The following is a 22869-nucleotide window of genomic DNA, read 5'->3' on the forward strand; positions in this document are numbered from 1 at the left end:
TGAATCAGTTGTTAGAAGAAATTAAAACATGTCCTCCAACAGATGGTCCATCTGTCGCAACAACTATATGTTGCAACAAATGTCTCATCTGTTGCACATATAGATCATCTGTTGCAACAAATAGTAAATCTGTTGCGACAGATGGGTTGTCTGTTGTGAAAGATAGATGATCTGTTGCAACTGCTCAATAATAATGGTTGTTATTAAGAGATAAACTATTTTGAAAAGGCGAGAAGTTTAAATGTAAAATAAAAAGTCATGACTTTTTACAGAAAATAAAAAATCCGTTGTTTGAATGTAATTAATACAATGGAGCTGAACAGTTGTGCCTTTTTGCCCCACACAATCAGTTTCAATCCTCAATAAATAGGCCCCTTCTTAATCTTCATTCTACTCTATTTTATTTATTTCTTGCATTTTGTCTTTTCATATTACATCTTCAACCACTTCTTTTCAAAAAGAATATTCCTTTCTCGTTGAGGTAAGTTTTTTTGTGTGTGTTTAAATCTACTAGTTGGTAGTATACATTGTATTACATTCAGACTCTCTTTTTACTTTTGTGTTTACATTTTTGGTCAATTCATATGTGTTTTAATCCTGTTTGGGACATTGCGACACCGTGCGGGAACTTCAGAGGTAGGCTAATGACTAGGAGTTGGTCGCCGTGAGAGCAAAAATGTTCAGAGAGATGCACAGGCTGAGGAGGACACATATCCCACATTTATGGGCATACGGATCCCATCTGGTTAATTCTAAATAATAACTAGTAGTTGAGTAACCGCTTGAAAAATTAACTCCTCCATTAGATCGGACAAGGAAATAATCTAATATATTTGTTGGTCATTTTTTGTGTGAAATAGTCGATATGTTGCTGAGATAAGAAATAAGGACATGAATATTTGTTCACCTGTTGGATCAATTAGTAGTAACACCGAGGAGAAACTTCCTTCACTAGACATTTCAGAACATATGTGGTGACGATGTGACAGTTGCATCTGTAAGAATGTAGCTGATTAAAGTGCAGGAGATAAAGTTGATTATGTGTATGTGAACGCTGGATCTATTAATGTGAACAGTTTCATAGATACTAGTGACAATAAGATCATCTCGATAGGAAAACACAACAAACCGATGTGCAATCTGGTTAAAAACAAGATTATCAATGTTGGTTTTATTTTCGTTAATATTTCTAATGGTATGATAAAAATATATAGTGCAATTTGTTTCCTATTTGAACTGGATTTGAAGGTGTTAGATTTGAGGAGATTGGCAATGCAGCAACAAATGTTATAGTATCTAAGCATTAGTCCACTCTAGAAATAGAAACAAACTTCTAAAGAATGTACAACGGGTGGTTGAGATAAGTATACTTCTTGAAGTGGTTCATTCAAGTTCATAGGAAACTTGTTTGGATTAAGTACATTGGAATGATTTACATTGTCCTAGAACCAATATGATTTTATCATTCCGCCATTGTAATGATTGTAGATTTTGGATCAAGCCATTCAACCCTGCGAAGAAATCTGTAACACCCCATACTTTCGGGCTAGAATTTAGACCGTCGTTTCTATGTGTATAGATCTGAACAAAATGATTCCATGTTAATACATGTGTAGTGATCACTCCTATAGCATGGAAAACCTTTGAATATGAATTGAGGTCACAAAAATACCCTAACTCAAAGGCAAGCTGAAAACTTTCCTATCGATTAAATTTTAATAAACGTTTGAACATGGGTAAACTTACATTGACTATCCTATAATATGATGATTTAGAGGACCAACTATATATCAAATTAAAGATCTTCGAAGTAGCTTTCTAACGATACCAATTTTGCCTCAATCCGACACCCGAGCAAAAAGTTATGACTTTGCAAAGAGGAGTGCGTCATCTATCAATCGCCTAAGGCTACTGGAATTGTTGTTCCATGGTCAATCCGATGCCCAGCCTATTTTGGGTGATGGGCAATGCGTGGCACATCCTAGCTTAGATTATAGGCAATGCCTCGATAACGTATGGCCCAACGGCATAAATGCTTTATTTTTAAGTCATTTTAAGGAAAATCAAGTCTTTTTATAATCAGAAACCGTCCTTAATCATCCTTAAATAAAATTAGGGTTATTAGTAATATTTTAACTCTCTTAAGATCCCAAATCCATCTTCTAACAATACTATAAGAGAAAAACAACTTAGGGCTAAACATTCAAGCTCAAGGGATCAATTTTTCTGCGAATTCTTCATCAATTAAGGGACACAGGGATGTCCTAAAAACTCTAAGGGAATAATATATTATTTTATCCATCTTTTGAAAGTATGTTATGATGTTTATAACAAGGGTTTGAACGTTTTGAATATCCATATCATGAAACCTTTTTCAACGATAGACATATTGGTTTGGTCTTGAGGCCTCCCCTTAAAATTGATTTTTTACTTGTGTATATGTATGTGTTTTGAGTTTCGTAAAGATTAAATCGAGAGCATGAATGACGAAACCCCACTCTTGTTATAATACCTCTTGATTTCACATGTGGTGGGTTGTTTAATTGTATGTTTTAAAGTGTGAGATAAGTGTTTTACTATTATTTTGAACTTGATATTAATTATGAATTGAAGAGAGGGTGTTTTATTGTTTATGATACAAGAAAACAAAGGAACACACGGAATTGGCTCAAAACAGTCCAAACACACTCCAAAAAATAGTCCACTAATTCAAAGAATCGAGGACCCTTTTGAAGACCACTCTCGAATTCAAGAATAAAATACAAGAAGGACAATACAACTAGGTGTTTGACACCTTTTGCAGCCAACAACAAACTAATTTAACAACACAAGATGAAAAAACAATGAGAACAACAATAAAACAGCTTCATAATACAAGATACAAAATGGATACAAGATTACAAAAGAAAAAGGACATATAGATAGACCACATGAAGGTATAATGTTAAGAACCCAAGAATGGTAAATCTTGGACCCTTAACACTACACACAACAATAAATCTATCTCTTACAAAGACACAAGATCAAAACCACCTTCCAAGCATCAATGTTTCCAAGCAAATGCAAACACAAGTGATTCTATACTTGTCGAAGCCCTAATTTCGGTTTTGGGTGCCTCAAGGAAAGAGGACTTGTGTTTATTTGTCTTGTAAGACTTACAACTTCATTCATAAACTAAGTAAATAAAACCCTACATTGTTCTTTATATAGCTATTACAAGATATAAGTTAAAATGACCAAAAGGGCCTTCAAAGAGTGGGTTGCCCATCAAGTGTAAGTTATGGGTTGATTTTGGTGTGTTTTGGGCCTCTTATACACTTCAATTGCACACACCAAGTATTGGAACGAACGAGCACCATATTCGTGATTATTCTTGTATCATCCTCTCCATCTTGAGAGGAATTTACCCACAAATTCACAGCTTTATCTCGTTCAATTGGCCACTTCAAAAGAAATCACTCCAAATAGTCCGCAAAACATGAAGAGTCCGATAGCTCAATAATAACAAGGGACATATCAAAGACGATCTAAAAATATCCCACAAGAGATGCACAAAAAATAGTCCATAAGCTAGCCAAACCCGAGAGCATAATGACACAAAGTCTCAGATCCAACATCTTCATTTTGACCTTTGGCTTCCTCTCCCTCTTGAGATTAGCCTTCAATCTCATCTGACTCAAGTCTCCTTCTATCATATAAGCATCGTCGTAGACTCCATATCCTTTGTGTCTCTCTCTACCATGTTCCTTTTCTTGGATGTGTCAATTTTGGGAAAGGGAAGTTTTGGTTGAGAGGCTCGATTTGGTAACGTAGAGCTTCAGTTGTGGAGCTTGGATGGGAGAAAATTGGCTTCCAAGTCCTCCTTGTTGGAATTGATCAACTTGCGGGGGAAGTGGTCTATCTTGTTCTCAGGTTTGAGGGTTATTTGGTGCTTGGCTTGTGGCATTATGTTATGATCTTGGAGGATTGGTCATTGGAAGTAAAGTTTCGGGAGTAAAAGCACGGGAGTTCCTTCGACTCTCTATTTGATCCAACCTCTCACTCATAGTTACCACATCCGAGTCAAGTTTTTCAAGAACCATATTTGCCCTAGCAAGGTCTTGGGACAAATCATCAAGAGGGACAATATGGTTTCCATTATGCCCAAGAAGTTACCTACAAAACAACAAACAAGTTAGATGTACAAGAATGGCCCTCACACTCCCTCTCTATTGTTTTGTCTCTCGGATTTTTTTTTACTTTGGTCTCTCAAGTGTCATAACCTTGCTTGTACTCCGTGAGGCATTGATAGGTGGACCAAGTATTAAAATGACTCAAAAGAATAAGACACACAAAGGAACGTATACACGAAGGAAGGTTTCAAAACTAACTTACAATCTAGTACTAGCTTGTAAGTTAGTAATGGGATCAACAAATGAAACTAACAGAACAATACAATGAAACTAAAAGATCAAAATTTGAGCCAAAATTGTTGTGTGAAAAGTGTATATGGTGATGTGGTGGTCCATGTGGCAGTCCACTAGTGGTTCGGTTCTTGACATTTTAATTTCACAGTTTGGACTTTGGTGGAAATTGTTCAATGGAGGGAAATACAAACTAGTCTTTGGAGCTCCTTTTTTAATTCAAATTTCAAGACTTAAAAGTCTTTGACTAGACTTGTTCTTCTCCTTAAAACATGAACCTTTGTTTTATGGAAAAAGGTTGAGATTTGATGTAAAGTATTTTTGGTGGTTGGGGTCTTTCAAGATTCAACAAATACTACACCTTGTCTTTCACCTTTTTAAGATCTAAGTTCACTTTAATATTAACAAGGTGATGAATATGGTGAAGAACTTCAAGAAAAAAACAACCACAACAATAACAACCAACAACAATCTCCCAAGAACAACAAGTCCACCACAACAAGGTCAACAATCTCACGGCCAAGACCACAAGGATAGCAACAACAATCAGGGCTAAGTCCCCTTAGTGTGGTGTTTTCGGTTTTACAAAAGGTAAAGGTTGTGATGAACAAAAAGAACACAACAACAATCTTTCAAGATCTACAAAACCACCACAACACAAGTCCTTCAACTCGATCAAGGCTAGAACAACAACAACATCCAATCGGCCACACTTTGTTCGCAACAACAATATTAACAATTCAAGCTCAAGTTTGGATCGACTCAAAGTGTTAGTGAGGAACAAAACTAACACTACAAACACACAATACAAGTAAAATACTCCTATACCTACACTCAAGAACAAATCTCGGTCAAGAACACAATTTCGGCCAAGATAACAACAATAGACAGATTGCAATTTTTTTGAAATTTTCAGCTTTTCAACAATTTTTATTTTATTTTATAAATATCAAGCCATAATTTGATACCAAATGATAAAATAAAACCAAGAAACACACGAAATTAGCTCAAAACAGTCCAAACACACTCCAAAAAATAGTCCACTAATTCAAAGAATCGAGGACCCTTTTGGAGACCACTCTAGTATTCAAGACTAAAATACAAGAAGGACAATATAACTAGTTGTTTGACACCTTTTTCAGCCAACAACAAACTAAGTTAACAACACAATATGAAACAACAATGGTAACAACAAGCATCAATGTTTCCAAGCAAATGCAAACACAAGTGATTCTACACTTGTCTAAGCCCTAATTTTGGTTTTAGGTTCCTCAAGGAAAGAGGACTTGTGTTTCTTTGTCTTGTAAGACTTACAAATTCATTCATAAACTAAGTAAATAAAAACCTACATTGTTCTTTATATAGCTATTACAAGATATAAGTTAAAATAATCAAAAGGGCCTTCAAAGAGTGGGCTGCCCATAAAGTGTAAGTTATGGGCTGATTTTGGTATGTTTTGGGCCTCTTGTACACTTCAATTGTACACACCAAGTCTCGAGACCAACGCGCACCATATTCGTGATTATTCTTGTATTATTTTATAAATGTTTAAAGTGAGAATTGAAAGAGATTGCATGGTTTGTTACATAATACTTGACCAATATGTGTTTGTGAATTGAAATTGAGGATCTTTGCCTAAGTTTTCATGAGTTTCACTATACACATCCTCATATATTGTTTGAATTGTTTGGTGGTCTGAAGAAAAGGTTTTGATAGAGAAGATTGTAACATGATAATGTTTGGCTTAGAGATACGACTTGCAATTCTTGGTATGACAATACCAATTAGATGAATGCCACACCAGAGTAAGATCTTCACATTTTGATTTCATAGAATGCATGTCTTAAAAAGTTAAAAATGGGCTTAAAGAGAGTTAGGTGGTTACCCGAATTAGGTACAAGTCTATGATTCATTGCCTGAAATTGTGTTTTGTCGATACGAGTTTATTATATCCCCTAACAGAGATTATACGCTGGCCTAGTGCCCTATGGCGTATCAAATTCAGATACTCCAATCCTTGCGGCAAACTTGGGTTGGGGGCTTGGCCGCTGAGTTAAGGGCGGATCCCATATTGCCCGTGGGATACTTTCAGATATGTAGGGTATACCACCTATCTAAGAATTAAGATAAAGAGTGATTCGTAGTTTTCAAAGAAATGTTTCAAAGTCTTTTAAAGTATGCTCATGTGTTTTCATATATTATATCTAAAATATTTTATGAATTACTCTCACTTATGTTAAATATAGATACATTATTTTGGATTAATCTGCGTATCAATACAATTGTACTAACCCCTATATTTCAGGATCTGAGGCTCAGTCCTGGGGTTTCGTTAAGTAGTAGATTGACTTGACAGAAGTTGCAGCTAGTGAGCCTCCCTTACTTTAGAAAACCTGGTTACAAAAATTGTCATGGTTATATTATTTTGATTCATGGTCCAACTGGGGGCCTTGTCCCAGAGTTCAGACAGATGTTATTTTTAGTTAGTAGAGATTTCGTAGACCAGAGTTATGTACTTTAAATGTTATGAACTTCATTTCTTATTGTCCAGCTGAATTTTAGAAGTGATCATGTTTTCGTTTATTAATCTTCCATATTTCTTTACATTGTATGGACATTGTGTATGATTTCTAGATATAATAGGGGTGCTTGGGCATTCACGATTTGGGATATCCATCATGGCCAGGGCCTCGATTCGGGTTCTGACAAACTTGGTATCAGAGCACAGTTCATGGTTCCAGGATATATGCAAAATAGCGTCGGGTAGAGTCCTGTTTATAGGTGTGTAGCATGCCACACTTATAAGTAGGAGGCTAATAGGCGTTTAGGAATGTTTCACTTTTCTTCATGTTCTAGATTGTTCCATTATATTGTCTATTTGGAAGTTGTCTAGATTTCTTCTTTACTTTGATTTTGTTAACTAGGTCTCCTTGTTGAGTCAATTCAAGAGCAGAATCTTAGAGCCTAGATGATGTGGTCCTTTCTAATTGAATCATAAAAGATTATGAAATTACACAAGGACTTGAGAGGAATCTGTTGGTGCTTCAAGGTGTATTGATTCTAGAGTAAACTTTAATCCTGATGAAATTGTGTTTTTCAACCCGAAGTATTAAGTGTATCCAGTCCCTATCATAATTCTTATTGTAGCTATCATGTATAAGGGTAATTATGTGTAGCAGAATGTTGGAACTATATTTCCACTCAAGTAGTAGTATATATTAAAGTGTCATGACCTATTGGTAGTAAGATTGGGCCAAGAAGTTGGTGATATGAAGTCACAAGGTTAGAAGTCGGAGTGAGGATGACTTTGGATTAAATAAATAGTTTTAGTTGTATAACCAATGATTGAGTGATGATTTTCCATTTTATGGTGATAGACTAGTCTGGTAGCAACATTAGTAGATCGCATGGTAGTTTGTGGAGGAAGTGTTTGTCTATGATTATTATCTATTCAAAATAGGAAAAAAGACTAGAGTGGATAGCTATGGTGGTCATGGAAATATCTTATAGGCTATGAATGAAAATGATTAGATTAGACAATAAGTTATAATAATAGACTCATTATTGTATATGGAATTTTAAAGGTAGTTGTGATGTATGTATGGGTAGGTAACTATGATGTGAGAAAGTAGAATATGTTGATAAGATAATAATGGGTAATGATATAAGTTTAAGATCGACCACCTTCATTATGTGACCTTACCCTCCCCCCCTTGATTTGTCTTTTCTTTAGTAGTTGTAAATTTGTAGTGCGTGTGAGAAGGTGTGTAGTAGATTTGGAGGTTTAGTAGTAATGTCGTGGAGAGGATGGACTTATGGTCCATAGATAAGTGAAATAAGAGATTTAAGTTGATATTTCTATTTGATTGATTAGTATAATATGTGACATGCTTCATATGATTGGTGTTGTTAGACAATAGGCTTGAATATTAGATGTGAACTGCAGTAATAAGAATAGTTAGACAATAGGCTTGAACTTTAGATGTGGACTGTAGTAATAAGAATAGTAGCTCAAGATTGACAATCCATATTTTGTGGGAATGAATTAGTAGGCTTGATGTGAGGTATGAAATAGCTTAGGTTGGAAATTTATGGAAAAGGGTTGGATAATTATGATATTTATGTACATGAGGACTAGTATAAAAAATAATGAATTGTGGTTGAGTCATTAAGTGGATAAGGGCCTAGGTATAAAAGAATAAGTTGAACCCTGAGATAGCATGTTGTTAGATAAGGTGTGATGTGTATGAGTGTCACGTGTACCTAGATTTCATTCTCAAATCTTGTGGTATGGAGAAGTCTATGGAGTTGCTGTATAGTGTTATTTAGAGTTAAATTAAGGAAAAATCAGTGGCAATATGTGCCTTTTGTATAGTTTGACAAATTTTATTAAGTTGCAAGTTATGTGATTAGAGGTGTAATGCTAAGTATTCTAAGGAGTTGAAGATGAAGTGTTTTGTGTCTAGAAGCATGGATGTCTATGCCCATGATAACGTTAGCCATAAATAGATGAATTTAGGGGTTGGAGGATGTTAGGACTAGTGTACCTGAAGGGGATGTCCTAGAATGAATTTAGTGTCTTTGTATGAAAAAATTTATAGAGGGGAGTTTGTGTTCATGTGTATACTGGTACCCTTTGTGATAAAGAGTGTGGAGGCTTATGCTCATAAGAGTGGTAATTGTAGAGTGATGTCTATAGAGGCTAGCGAGAGATAAGAGTAGCACTTTTGAAAAGTGAGGCCTTTAGAGTATAGTTTATTAGAGAGAGTTTAGAACTTATGTGTATGGTGAGATACCTTTTTATGTTGAGAGCTGTGGCTATAACCAGTAACTAATCTTGTAGTGTTGGGGAAAGCAGCCCAATCTGAGTCACACCAGCAAGTTAGAGTAGTAGCAGGCTCAGCCTTGAACCAGACACCTTGACCAACATAACCTTTAAGGCATTTGACCACCCTAGTAGCTGCTTCCCAATGAGATTTCTTGGGGTGTTACATAAATTAGCTGAGATTTTGAACAACAAATTTAATGTCTGGCCTTGTAATAGTGGCATACATAAGTTTGCCAACAAGTCTTTGGTAAGGTGAAAGGTCAGACAGCAACTCATCATCTTGTGCACCTGTGGCATGATCATACTCAATTGAGGTTAACTTGGCATTAGATTCTAGAGGGGTGATAGCCGGTTTAGAACCACTAAGGCCTGTGTCAGCAATCAAATCAAGAATGTACTTATTTTGGTTCAATATGATCCCTGATGCTGATCTTAAAACTTTAATTCCTAAAAAATACTTGAGATCCCCTAAGTCTTTCATTTTAAACTGCTGATGCAACTTGATTTTTGTGGCATTAATCAATGATGCACTGCTCCCAGTAATTAGAAAATCATCAACATATACAAGCACTATAACAGTATCATTAACTTGATGCAAAGTGAATAGGGAATAGTCATGTATACTCTGGGTAAAACCATCATCAAGTAAAACATAAGTGAGCTTCAGATTTCACTGCCTGGAGACCTACTTTAGACCTTATAAGGATTTGATCAACTTACACACCTTGTGCTCCCCATGTCTTCTAAATCCTTCTGGAATTTCCATATAGACTTTCTCCTCAAGATCCCCTTGGAGGAATGCATTATGCACATTCATTTGATGAAGATTCCAACCTTTAGATGTAGCTATTGCAATCACACATTTGACTATAACCATCTTAGCCACTGGTGAGAAGGTTTCATGATAATCTAACCCCTCCTATTGGCTATATCCTTTGGCCACTAATCTTGATTTGAACCTCTCCACTTCACCATTTGCAAGATATTTGATTTTGTATATCCATTTGGAAGTAACAGTATTCTTCCCTTTAGATAGATCAACAATGATCCATGTGTTGTTAGCTTCCAAGGCCTGAATCTCTAACTTCATAGCTTCTACCCACCTTGAATCTTTTATAGATTTTTTATAGTGATGAGACTCAGTCAAAGTGGAGAATTTGGTTAAATAGCACTGATAAGTAGGACTTAGATTTTTGTAAGATAGGCTATTGGCTAATGGATGTTTGCATCTCTAGTTTTTGGAAGTGTCAACATAATCATGCATCCCCACTGATGGTCTTCTTGTTCTTGTTGTTCTACTGGAAGAGGTTTGAGTCAAGGAATATTCATATTGACATGTTTCTTCATGAGTGATGCTAGGTGAAGCTGCACCAGGTACTGCAGCATCAGAAATGCTTTCCTCCTTAATTGGAGCTTCTTCAGTAATACTACCTCAAGAAATATTTCATCATCTTTTGGGATCAAGAAGTCAGTGATATCTTCTTCAGATGAGGAGGCTTGTGTATTTTGTACTGGTGATGAAGCAAAGGAAAATGCATCTTTATGAAACACAACATCTCTACTGACTAATAGTCTTTTTGAGGTGAAATCCTGCAGCAAATATCCCTTCTGAGACTTTGAATATCCCATCAATACTGCAGGTTTGGCTCTTTCTGTGAATTTGTCACCTCTTGGTAGGATAGTGACATAGCATAAGCAACCAAATACCCTGAGATGAGACATCTTGGAATCCTTGGAAAATATCAACTGAATTGGGCTCTTACCACTAAAAATAGAAGAAGGTAACCTGTTCATTAGATATACTACAGCCTTTACACATAGTCCCCAATACTTAATGGTCAAGTGAGACTGAAACTTGAGTTCTCTGGCTATGTTTAATATGTGTCTGTGCTTTCTCTCCACAACTCCATTTTGTTGAGGAGTGTGAGGACAGCTGGTCTGAAGCAGAATGCCCAGGGACTAGAACAATGTCTTACATTAAGAGTTAATAAATTCAATTCCATTATCAGATCTAATGGTTTTCACTACTATTCCAAACTGAGTTCTAATCATGGAAATGAATGTTTTAATGGCCATAATGGCCTCAGACTTTAACTGCAACAGGTGCACCCAAGTGTACCTACTATGGTCATCTACCATAGTCAAGAAATAGCATTTGTTGTCAAAAGTAGAAGTTTTATATGGACCCTATAAATCCATGTGGACAAGTTCAAAACAAGTAGAGCATCTAGTGGTACTTGTAGGAAATGACAATCTTATCTGTTTAGCTAGTGGACACACAGTACATTATTTTAACATATTTACATCACTAGGATTCTTCAGAATGTCCAAACACTTGAGAACCTGAGCAGCAGGGTGTCCAAGTCTTTAGTGCCATAAGCTGCAACTGGAAGTTGAGACTTCTGCAATGAATCTGCAAGTTTTTGATCTGGACTGATTCGTATCTCTTGTTTAACCACCTTTAAGAACATACAGTCCACCCTCTTATTTACCAATCCCCTTCACCTTGCCATTAAAAACAAATTGAGTTTGAAGTCTGGAATAGGTAGAACATCTTTAATCACATCATCTACAAAATGTAAGCTTCTCCAGTGTCTGAGATTGTCACTTCATCACCTATTGGGAGGTACAACTTGTCCAAATGTTTAGAGTCTAATCTGGTACTTATTTTGAATAAGTGTCTATGTGTAGACACATGATGTGTAGCACCTGAGTCTACAATCTAACTGTTAGGACATTCTTTAAACAAGAACCAAGTAGTAATACCTGTCATATTTACTTGCTTCATATCTTTTGTATCTTTGCTCAACATAGTCATAATCTGAGTATACTCCTCCTCAGTGAATATGTGAGGCTTGGCCAGTGGTGACCGAGTCACTTCAAGACTAGAACTAGCAGCATCAATCTGATACCAAATGGTATCTACAAGAGCACAAAATAGTCCACAAACTCACAAAAATAGTCAACACGTACAAGACATCAAACGGAAACAACAAACACACAAACTTGAAAGATAAAGAGACAAATAACTTGACACAAAGAGAATATAAAATGTAGCAACTAAAGAGTGTATCAAACTCTAAAACCTCTACAAATCACATTAACAAGAACCAAGTTCTTATGGGAACACAAGAGGAACTCGGTTTACTCAAGCACTCTCGTTTCTAGCTGTCTCACAAGACAAGTAGAACCTTTCACTTGTAAAGCTTAAAATGTTTGGTGGTATACTCTCTTCTTGAGAGGAAATATGGTATTCAATGTTACAAAGTAATTTTAAAATGAGCTAACTAAGAAAATAAGATTAAGGGGTTCCTACTTATAGTCTATTACAAAAAAAATGGGAAATAACACATTTACCCTTAATGAAGGGAGTGGGTTTGGAGTGTATAAATGGGGATGATTTGTAGTGTTTTTAAGACACTCAAGGCATGTCTTCATACTTTAATACATACACTCCCTTGGATGAACTTAAGACATGCTCAACCACGTCCATTTTCATAAACGTACCTTGTAGTCTTTGTAGTTCCCTAGCTTGGACAAGGCTTTGAAAAAGCCTTCAAAAGGTCTTCAATTCCTTTGCAAATCCGAAACATGGACCTTCAACAAAAACTTGTAATCTTTGTGCTCCTAATGCTTGTATCATCCTCTCCACCTTGAAAGGAATTTGTCCTCAAATTCGCACCTTGCAAAACCAAAGAGAGGGAAAACAAGCACACAACCCTTATGATAGGAGGGTTAGTATTAGTACCACAAATTATATAGACATGCCAAGGGAGTACAATTTTGGAATACAACCAATAATCCTTTGTTATGATCATGAAACACGTAACACAAGCATCACAAAGAACATGACTAAGATAAACATCAAGGAAAGAGGATTGCAATCCGAAACTATCACATATTTCATAAAGCCAAGGTTGTTCACATTTGGAATATACCCATGGTTTCTTTGTGTGTGACATGAAAAGCTTAGCATTAATGGCAGAAAGGAAGTGTCTTTAGAAAATATCAAGAGATAAGGAAACTACAATGGTCTTAATGGCTTTACTATACCCAAAAGGTAAGACTACCTTCATCTTAGGAACCATAAGATACATTTGTTTCATTACCTTTACAAAGGACCTCATCAAATATAGTGCCACAATTGATCTTAAGATCCAGCTCAACCACATATCACCATCATGCAAATAAGAAAACCAGCCACTAAACTTCTTACCACTACTCAATACAAATTCAAAATTAACATGGTTATCATCATAGGTAAAGGGGTAGTGTAGAAAGGAATCAAGTATGAAGACATCTTGCCGAGGGGGTACACTTTAAAAATTCAACCATAAATTCTTTATTTTTACTATGAAACATGTAGTTTGAAAATTACAAAGGATAGGGATAAGATAATCATCAAGTAAAGATAAGCATAAGCCGAGGCAACCCCTTTTCCAACCTACTAGTGTTCCGGGATCAAAGGGATGGTGTAACCAAGGGTAAAAGCCGAGATTAACCAATCCTTTTACTAGGCTATCATCCAAGACTAAAGATTTGTGGCCTAGAAGTATTCTCTTAAGATAAATCACACCTTTATTCAAAAGTTTTCCAAGCATATGATTACCTTGAGCAAAACTAGTAACACGGTTTGCATCACACAAGCTCAAAGGAATATGTCCAAAATCATGGTCAATATTACAAGAATTAACACTAACTTGAGGAATTTGAATCACATCACTCACATGATCAAGTAGTGATCTATCCTTAAGTGCAAATTGACCAACATATGCAACAAGAGAACTACCAAGGAAAGATTCATGCTTTTCTACACTATGTAAACCCGAAGCTACTTCACATTGGATACTAATATCCTTATCACAAAATTTAAAGCCTAAGGAAGTGTAGAGTGAAGTAATTGTACCTCGGTGTATGCCACGGTAGTCCACTTGTTTGGAGCTCTCGGCCAAGGGTGTCACTAGCTCATTTCCTATGTTATCATGTGGAATCCTTTTTTGATAGCATATGAACTTGAACCTGTACATAAGAAGGGTCAATGCTAGGCAAAGATCTAGCATATGGGTTAGTGAGTATCAAAGATCCTTTTTGGGCAAATCCCACAAGCATATTTTTCTTTCCCTTTCCTACTTAACTACCCGTTTTCCCTTTCCCTTTCCCTCTTCTATTCATATTCTTCTGGTATCTCACCACTAAGTTTCTCTCCATCTTGAGGCTTGGAATCATTCTCCTTGGATCCTAAATCTCCCTCTTTTTCTACTTAGATGGTGTGTTTTGGGGTTAGTATAGCTTGGGAAGAAGACATTGGATTTAGTGAGTGTAGGGTCTTTGAATTGGAGGACTTTGGAGTGGAGGATTCGAGTTTAGGGATGGAATTTGGGTTCCAAGTCCTCCTTGTGTAACTTGGTTGAGTAAGAAACGGCTAGGTCCATCTTGTTCTCGGCTTTGGGAGTAAAGATTGACTTGGTTTGTAGCACTTGGTGGATACAATCTTTGGTGCAAGGTTTCGGGAGTACTAGTAGGTCAGGTGTTTTGAGTGGTATGAGGTCGAGAACTACTTTTTCTTTCCACCCTCTCCAATATTTCACTCATTGAGGCCACATCCGAACCCAACTTCTCAACATTTTCCTTCATCCTAGACATGCCTCGAGACAAAGTTTCAGACTAGCTAAGAAGACATTCATAACATTATTTTCCAAGGTTGGGGAATTGGAATTTTTGGGTTCCATTTGCAATTGTACCTACAAAACAAGCAAACATTAGTTCAAAATACTCTAGACATTCTTCACACTCCGCTTCCTCACTTGGTCCTTCAAGTGTTGTAAGTCGTCTATCAATCCTTGAGTGCTTAGGAATGAGTCTAGTCCTGCGTTGGAGTGGATTTCAATCAAAAGACTCAAGGAATTTTTGTACGGACTTGAATGAAAAACAACTAGAAACTATAAAAAAGCAAAGAACCACAAGTAGTAACACTTACATGAAAGAAGTACTCAAAAACTAGTTCACAACTTAGTAGGTTGTTACTAGTTGTCAACTAGTATAAGAGTCAATGAAAATGAAACTAATAGAAACAAGGAAAGAAACTATGGATGTCCAAGAACTTGAGTTTTTTTTTTTTTGGTTGTTGGCATGGCCCATGATTTTTATTGTTATTTTTTTTGTTTGGTCGATGATATTGTTGTTGATGTGGAGTATAATGTTTTCAAGAAATAAGTTGTTTAATCTTGTTTGTTGGTGATGAATTTTAAGTTTTGGAGTAACAAGACAAGGTTTTGGATTCTCTTTCCAAAGTTCAAAAAGGTGTACATCATCTTTCACCAACTTGCACTAAAATGGCAAAACACCTTTTTGCCTTGTCTTTTCCCTTTCCTCTTTTGACCTTTCTTGAAAGATGTTTTGACACTCTTTTGGTAGGCAAGCTTTTGGTAGGTATTTGTTTCTTTTCCACTTTAGTGTTGTCTTGAAAGTAGTTCCAAGACAGCACAATACCTTACCTCTCTCTTCCATTTTTCAAATCAAACAAGGCATTTTGTTGAATATTACTCAAGAACAACATGAACAACAACAAGAACACTTTGAACAATAACAATATCTAAATTGTCCAACCTTTCAACAACAACTTAACAAGGCTCAAATCTTGGACTTTAGACTCAAGTGTGCTAGGAAAATAACAAGCTAATACACAAAACTACTAAGACAAGAAAAATAACACCTAATCTAGACACAAATTCGGCCAAACAACAACACCACTTCGGCCAAGACACCCAACCCATAGAATAACTTCTTTTTGTAAGATTTTCGACCTTGGACACCTCTTCTAATGTTAGGAAACAAATATATAACACTATAACACACAAAACACACAAAAGTCACAAGAAAAATAGGCATAAATCTCGGCCAAAACAACAACAAGACACAATTTCGGCCAAGAGAACAAGAATGGAAATATTTGCTTCTATTTGGAATTTTCAGCTTTTCAAACACCTCTTTTCTTTTTTTTTAGATTTTTCGACTTAGAGAGCCCAAGATTGGTAGTATAGGAACACAACCAGCCTTAACTCTGATACCAAATGATACTAAATGGTATCAACAAGAGAACAAAATAGTCTACAAACTCACAAAAATAGTCCACACGTACAAGACATCAAACGGAAACAACAAACACACAAACTTGAAAGATAAGGAATAGATAACTTGACACAAAGAGAATATAAAATGTAGCAACTAAAGAGTGTATCAAACTCTAAAACCTCTGCAAATCACATTAACAAGCACCAAGTTCTTACGAGAACACAAGAGGATCTCGGTTCACTCAAGCACTCTCATTTTTAGCCATCTCACAACACAAGTAGAACCTTTCACTTGTGAAGCTTAAAATGTTTGGTGGTATACTTGAGAGGAAATATGGTGTTCAATATTATAAAGTGATTTTAAAATGAGCTAACTAAGAAAATAAGACTAAGGAGTTCCTACTTATAATCTATTACAAAATATATGGGAAATGACACATTTACCCTTAATGAAGGGGTTGGGTTTGGAGTGTATAAATGGGGCTAACTTGTAGTATTTTTAAGACACTCAAGGCATGTCTTCACACTTTAATACATACGCTCCCTTGGATGAACTTAAGACATGCTCAAACCCATCCATTTTCACAAACGCACCTTGTAGTCTTTGTAGTTCCCGAGCTTGGACAAGGCTTTGAAAAAGGCTTCAAAAGGTCTTCAATTCCTTTTCAAATCCAAAACATGGACCTTCAACAAAAACTTTTAATCCTTGTGCTCCTCATGCTTGTATCACAACTTGACCAGCTACCATGGTTGGAGCCTAAGAAGCTTTGTTACCAGTGTTGACAAAGTTGTTACCACCATTGTGTGTGGAGAAACTGTTACTTCTAGTATTCTGTGATCTAAAGTTAGAGTTGTAGCCTTGTTTCTTCTTATTTTTCCAGTTATTTGGATACCCTACCAGCTTATAACAAGTTTTTTTGGTATGACCCAAGAGATGGCAGTAGTCATACTTTCTGCCTTTATAGTTAGTGTTGCTTTGTCCAAAACCATAATTTTGATTCACTTGCATAGAAAGTGGTTCTGATCTTTCATTTACAGTCATCATACAAGCTGAATGTTGGATTTCATCCTCTACAAGCATAGCATAAGCTTGGTTAAGAGTAGGAGTCACTCCCTTTGAGCAATATCTGTCTTCTAGCTTGATCATAGGACTCATTTAGGCTACTTAAAAACTATAAAAGTCTAAGTTTACACATATGATCTTAGTACTCTCTAGACTTAGGGAAATCATAACTAGGATTTGGCACTAGTACATCATACTCACTCCATAAACTCTTCAATTTGGTGAAATAAGATGAGATTGAGTCTGTACCTTGAGAGTGCATATTGATTTCACGATGCAATTGATATATACGCATACGATTCACCTTGTCATATCTCTCCTTCAAGTCTTCCCAAACTGCACAAGCATTCTTGGCATAAATAATTCCAGATAACAAAATTTCACTTATAGTGTTCATGGTCCAGGAAAGCATAATTGCTTTACATGTTTCCCACTGCTCATGAAGCTCTTCTCTATACGATTCCTTGCTACAGGTTCCAGTGAAAAATCCAAACTTTCTCTTCCCTAAGAGAGTAATACGCATCGATCGACTCCATAAACTATAATTTTCTAAACCAGTTAAGTTAATTGGAACAAGTACAACACTTGAACTATCAGATGCACCAATGAAAAGTTGATCACTTTTATCAATTTTAGGTGCCATGATTGATAGGATGTAACTGCAATGTAGATCGAAATTGCGAAGAAGAAGAAACTGGAAAACAGAGATCAAAGATGTACTGAAACAACGATCTCAAATTGCGCAGAGAATTTAGTGAAATGCGATCAAAAACACATTTAGTGTTGATCTCGTGGCTTTGATACCATGTGAAATAGAAGGATTTCAGCTTGATAGCTTGCAATCAAGGAGAAGAAGAAGATAGACGGAGGCTGAATTTTCATTATTCTCTCTTGAAGCTTTACAGTTATGAGTCTATTTATAGACTTGAGTTAAGATGAGCTAAGAATGAGCTAAGAAGTGAATCATGTATCCATCTCATTGACAGCTCTTTGTAACTAACTAATCATTATCTAACAACCTCTAACAACCTATACAGTTGACTCATTTATCGGCTAACTAACTAACTGACTAACTACCTTATCAGTTTTACACAATAATGGAACAGGTAGTCATATATGTGTCAGTGTATGTAGTAGTCAAAATAGTAATCATCTAGAGTTAGGTGATTGTTCAAGCTAGAGTTAGCTTGGTGAGTCCAGTTAGAGTTAGCTGCAACTTGTGGCAATAGAGTTACTACTTGCAACCCACTGTTAACGAAAGAGCATAAGAAATTAATTCACTTTTCTTAAAAAAGCATTATACTGGAGGGAATCTTTCCCAACACAAATTACAAATTAGTTAGCTGCCAACAAATATTGTATATGTAAAATTCAGTAAGTTTATGCAAAAGAATAAGGTCATTGCAATAATTTATGATTCTTTTGATTTTCAAACTGAACCTTAATGTATAAATATTAATGAAATAATATTTTCAACACAGTTAGCATTTACTAAAAGAAAAATGATCCGGGAACACCAAAGAAGTCGGGGCACTCATAAAGCTCGTTGTTGTTAAAATGTCTCGCTGACTCACACTACTATCTGCTTTAAGCAGGGAACCTTCTCTGAAGTTGAATCGTCAGAGTTAAATTTCATCAAATGACATTTTTGTATATGTTATGAAAGGAGGATGGACACGAAACTAGTGTTTCCCATAATGTTGGGGCATTAGTAAAGATAACACCTAAAAATATGTTATTCAAAGATAAAAAGTGTTACAGCGAGCTATAACAATAGATCAATGAAAAATTATCAAACATCTTTCCCTGTTTCGTTCCATTTCCACATATAAAAAAGGCCTTGAAGTGCAAAAGTGTAATTCATGTTGCCAACAATATACAGAATTAGAAAATGAAGGAACAAACCATAAGCTAAGGATTCATTATTTTTGTTATATTGAAATTGTATCAGACTAAGAAATAACTTTTTGACTCCTAACAATAGCAACAAACAAACCATTGCTCCACAAAGTATCTAGTTGCCAACATACATTGCATAAATAAAATTCAGTAAGTTTAGATAAAAGAATAAGGCCTTTGTAATAATTTGAGGTCCACTATTACATACTTAGCAATGTTTACCTCATATAAAACTAGTGTAAACTAACTCACTATTGCATGAAGAAATTGAGATGGTTTTTGTAAGTTATGTTTAACAACTACGGGACTAGCACAATGCCTACTACCCTCCCCATTGTATCTGTTTATGTTCACGCTGCTTGACTGGAACTTTGTTGAGTCACGTATTGCACCTCTAATATAGGATGCAATACCAGATGAAGTAACATTTATTTCAGAATCAAACTTTGTTTACTTGTGAACATCTGAACTAAACTTGCTTCTGATGTTGTCAATCCCCGACATTTCTGGGCACACAGATTTCATCTGGCAAAAAATTCTACGTTGAAACGTGGAACTGAGGCACTTATCTCTCCTGGATAATCTTTTGTCGTCGTGTGCACAAGCTGTGTCTTGAGCTATCTGATCAGTTCTGGCAAATGGAGCAAGCCCATTCATTGATGTGACACCTAGTTGCCTGTATAATTAGTATATCGCTTTAAATTATATAACATGTACCTTACAAAACGGTGAGCTTATAGTTAGTGAAATCTTGAGCAACTCCTGCAACATCTGCGACTCTTTGATTTCTTCCATCTTTAACATGTCTTGCATTAACAGTAGGTCTGGCCATTGTCCCAGCATTAGCAGCACTCGAGTTAACAAAAGTACCAGAACTAGTACTTGATATGACTGGAACATGCCCATAAATTGGGCCAGCTAAATGACTTGAAGTTGTTATTCCCCTCTCTCATGCATGTCTACCCCTAAAATTTTCATTCACAAACTGATCACTTTGTTCCGGTCTTCGTTTTACTTGGACCAAATCCATATTGTATCTGACTCCATCAACCAATATTATTGTTCTAAACTTTGGCATATGTGGAGAACCTTCACTGTTTGTTTAATAACTTGGAAGCTGTTTCGCAAGTTTTTGGGTGTACTCCTCTAGTTGATTCTTGTACATCACTCGTATCTTAGGAACTGGAAAGAAATTAAGTTTACCATTAGTCTAATTAATAATGGGCTTAGTACAAAAACAAAACAAAAACAAAAAGCAAGAAAATAGGGGTGATCTTGAAGGATATTAGCCCCTTATCATGCTTATGCACAACACTAGCTAAGTTTAATGCTATGTTCACTATGTTCAAAGTGTCAAGAAAACCATACATTCATTTAAAATTTGTGATGTAATTGAACATTATGATCAACATTTTTAAAAGTACCTGGATGACGAATGCTTCCTCGAACACCAACTTGTCTTAGGAAAAATATAAGAAGTGCATGACTGTTAGGCGAATGACGTGCATAATGGACAGTGGATCTTCATGCCAAATTCGTGGTAGATATACAACAACTTGGTGAAGGAGGTAAGTTTACCTTGCAAATGTGAAGCAATTTCTACCGATGTTGTCAGCCCCCAACATTTATGATCACATAGATCCCATCTGGCTAATTCTAAATAATAACTAGTAGTTGAGTGATCGCTTGAAAAATTAACTTCTCCATTAGATCATTTTCTGTGTGATATAGTCAATATGTTGCTGAGATCAGAAAGAAGGACATGAATATTTGTTAACCTGCTGGATCAATTAGTAGTAACACCAAGGAGCAACTTCCTTCACTAGCCATTCCAAAACATAAGTGGTGACGGTGTGATAATTGCATCCGTAAGAATGTAGCTGATGAAAGTGCAGGAGATGAAGTTGATGATGTGTCTGTGAGCACTGTCTCTATTACTGTGAACGATTCCATAGATACTAGTGACAGTAAGATCATCTCGTAATCTGGTTAAAAACAAGACTATCAATGCTGGTTATATTTTCTTTAATATTTCTAGTGGTATGATAAATATATAGTGCAATTTGTTTCCTATTTGAACTGGATCTGAAGGTGTTAGATTTGAGGAGATTGACAATCCAGCTATATAGGTAATAGTATCTAAGCAATAGTCCACTCGAGAAATAGAAACAAACAACTAAAGAATGTACTGCAGGTGGTTGAGATAAGTAAGTTCATAGGAAACTCATTTGGATTCAGTACATTGGAATGATTTACGTTGTCGCAGAAGTGATTAAATGTATTGAAATGATTTCCACTGTAGTAAATGTCAATATGATTTTGTCATTCTGCCATTGTAATGGTTGTAGATTTTGGATCAAGCCATCCAACCCTGCGAATAAATCATACGGTGGAATTAAAGAATGCACCACTGGTGGTTGGGGTAAATATGCTTCTTGAACTGGTTCGTTGAAAACTAACTTATCTATGTAGAGAGGACTTCATCTCCCCTGTGGTGACATTGATAGAAATTGTCAACAACAATAAAGGGACGTTAAGTGGAAATGCTCTTCATTTCTCAATTATAAGAGTCCTTAAATAGATAAAAGTTATAATAACAGAACATGTCTGTTACTCCTAATTATTCTGATTTAAACTAATTCCACTAATCCTATAACCTAAACACTAGGAAACAACTTATTTGACTCCAAACAATAGTAACGAGCATACCACTACCCCACAAATAGGGAAGGGATGTCCATTACTTCTCAATGGAAATGGAGGAACATTGAAGGCTTGGATCATTTCTTTTAATATTTTATCTATTTATTTGAATAATTTGTTAAAATTTATTTATTTCAAAGCAGTATCTATAAGGTACTCTAATTTTATTTGCTATCTATTTATTATATTATACTAAAAGTGGGAGGAACTTAGAGGTAAAGTCAGATTACCATTTTACCCCTATACTACATTAAATATATATTATAAAACATCTAACCAATTGAATATTAAATAGTAATCATATCATATTAATCTACTAATACTAAATATATATTGAAAGGTTAAGGATGCAGTGAATGTATACAATTGTATCATTTACTTGCTTCATTGTAATATCTTCCGTCAGTTGCCTATTCATTTACTAAGTCAATTGTAGTATGAAATTTTAAATTTACTAAGTCATGATTTGCAAGCCAATAAATTTTGTGTCTATTAATTGTAGTCTCTTGTCTGTGATGTATTGGTGATACTTATGTATTTCGAATAGATATTTTATAGTATATCCTTATGCGTGTCTTGTTTATGTTATTATCATTTATTATCTAGCAGTGTGATATCTCTTATTGTTGCTTGCTTTTAGGCATTTTGTTTGTTATATTGTTATCTGTCCGGGTCGGGGGTCTATCGAAAATAATCTCTCTACTTATCTGAGGTAGTGGTATGAACTGCATACACTTTACCATCCTCAGACCCCACTTAATGAGAATACACTGGGTATGTTGTTGTTACTGCTGTCACACCCTTTTTTTAACTCCAAAAAAATTAGATTTATAGTTCGAAAGGGTTTTTATTATTAAAGTGAGAAAATGAAGATTTGTTTTCAAAAAAGATTATTTTTACATT

General features: G+C 35.6%; 1 long non-coding RNA gene across 1 annotated transcript; it reads right to left on the reverse strand.

The window, feature by feature from the left end:
* Window positions 1-19362: 19362 nt before the first annotated feature.
* Window positions 19363-21873, reverse strand: LOC107846960. Its single transcript, XR_007047088.1, has 3 exons — window positions 20688-21873; window positions 19981-20445; window positions 19363-19894 (listed from the first exon to the last, which is right to left on the reverse strand). It is a non-coding gene; the product is annotated as an uncharacterized LOC107846960 (long non-coding RNA).
* Window positions 21874-22869: the final 996 nt, after the last annotated feature.

Source organism: Capsicum annuum, chromosome 11, assembly GCF_002878395.1.
Source record: "Capsicum annuum cultivar UCD-10X-F1 chromosome 11, UCD10Xv1.1, whole genome shotgun sequence".
Classification (NCBI taxonomy): Eukaryota; Viridiplantae; Streptophyta; class Magnoliopsida; order Solanales; family Solanaceae; genus Capsicum; species Capsicum annuum.